A 2,032-nucleotide genomic window follows, 5' to 3' on the forward strand; every position below is an offset into this window, starting at 1 on the left:
CTGGCCCCAAGTCATCTTTCCTCCTCAGCTTCCTAAAATGTTGGGATTACAGGCATGAGCCACCACACCTGGCTTCTCCCCCAGGATTTTCTAAATAGCGATCTGCATTTTCTTCTAAGTATCCCACAGTTTCATGATTTGCATTTAACTTTTAATTCCGCTGGGATCTGTTTGGGCATATGGTATACGGTAGATGTCACCCCCAACCCCTAAATGGTTTATTTTCGTTTATTTATGCTGCACTTACTATGTGCCAAGTGCTGTTCTGAGCACTTGACAAATTCTAACTCGTCTAAACCTCACCACATCTCTCAGAGACCCTTGTTAGTGTCTGTCACATGGTATGTACTTAATAAATATTAGCTGTTATTGTTACAAAGTTTACAAAGACATGAAAATGTGAAGGCAGAAAGGGAAAGTGGGTGGCATGCTGCTTCCTTCAGGAAGGCTCTCGGGATTTGCCAGGGACGATACTCACTCCAGAGGCGGCCCCAGCCAGTGACATAGCAGGGGTAGTCGTTGGGGAGCAGGGAGTCCTTCTCCGGCAGGCAGGCCACCTGGATGGTGTCACTCAACTCCACGTGCTCTGCAAGCTTGATGAGGGCAATGTCGTTGCTGGAATCCAAAGTGGAGAGGGTGAGTGGGCAGGAGGACCCTGGCCCCACAAGTCCAGGTTAAGGGGCTCGGGCTGTGAGTTTGGAGTCGGGCCCAGGGTGCTCAGGGGTTCTTCACGAACATCCTGACTGCCAGCTGCTTCTTGACCTTCGGGGATGTCAGGACGAACGATTCACCATCTAACATGATCACCCGCCCTGTTGACGGCTTCTTCTCACATGTCATCACCTCGGGAAAGGGTTAACAGAGGGAGGTGGGGGTGGAATGTTGGAAACCACTGCTGGCTGTGCGCCCATTGAAACAGAGGCTATAGCAAGTTGAGAACTCTAATGCCAAAAGATGGCACTTGCAGATGCCACTTTTAATATTTTCATGTTACAGGCATACAAGCTGGCCTCCCCAGACACACCTGGTTTGATTCCTAGTTCTGCCACAAAGTGGGCTGTGTGACCTGGGACACATTTCTTAACCTCTCTGAACCTCGGTTCTTTGTCCAGGGTTGTTGTGAGGATTGCATAACAGATGACATATCAAGTGTCTATTGCAATGTGGGCATACAGTAGGCACTCAGTAAAGGTGAACCCTGGCCCAGCCTCTGGAGAGACACTGTGGGGGGCCTTCCTGTGGACCTTCCTGGGAGTCTTGGCCAATGAGGGGGATACGAGGGGTATTTGTCTCCACTCAGCATTTTGCCATTTTGTGTAAGAGAGTCATTCGCTGGCTGTCCAGGGTGAGGATGGGGTGTCAGGTGTGGGATGCGACAGGCTCTGCAGCTCTGTCTTGGGGACCCCTCCTCCCACACTGCCCCCAGCGACTGTGGGATAGGCAGTTTGTCACTCACATTGCCTGGACGTAGCTCCAATTCTCGTGGACATAGATGGTGTCCACACCCACAATCAGGGATCCTTCCTCATCTTCCACCTCCAGGTTGTGCTTTCCCAGGGCCACACGGTAGGTCCGGTCGTTGCTGGGCAGAGGAAGGGGACCAGGTCAGGGTGGCCCCCTGGTCCTGCCAGCCAGTGGGGTAGAGAGGGAGCTTGGGGCTTTGGTGGGACTCATTTGAGGGGAAGAGAGTGTCCCCATTGTCCTTTCCCAGGGTGAGGGGAAAGGGCCTAGGACTTGGGGTCAAGGGACTTGGGTTCATGTTGTGAGCTTGCTGCTCCTGGCTGTGTAGCCTCGTGCCTCAGTTCCCTCATGTGTAAGGGGGAGTCAACACTGGAACATACTCCCAGTGCGGCTGTGAGAATAAACTCATCCAAGCTTCCACCGCTCTTGCCTGCAGAGTTGCGGCATCCACCTAACTGCCCCTCACTTGTACGCTGGCCTACTCCTGTCTATTCCGAACCCAGCGGTGTGGGTTTAAAAATATCTCAGGCCAGGTGCAATGGCTCACGCCTGTAATCCCAGCACTTTGGGA

This window comes from Colobus angolensis, unplaced genomic scaffold (assembly GCF_000951035.1).
Source record: "Colobus angolensis palliatus isolate OR3802 unplaced genomic scaffold, Cang.pa_1.0 Scaffold185, whole genome shotgun sequence".
Lineage (NCBI taxonomy): Eukaryota > Metazoa > Chordata > Mammalia > Primates > Cercopithecidae > Colobus > Colobus angolensis.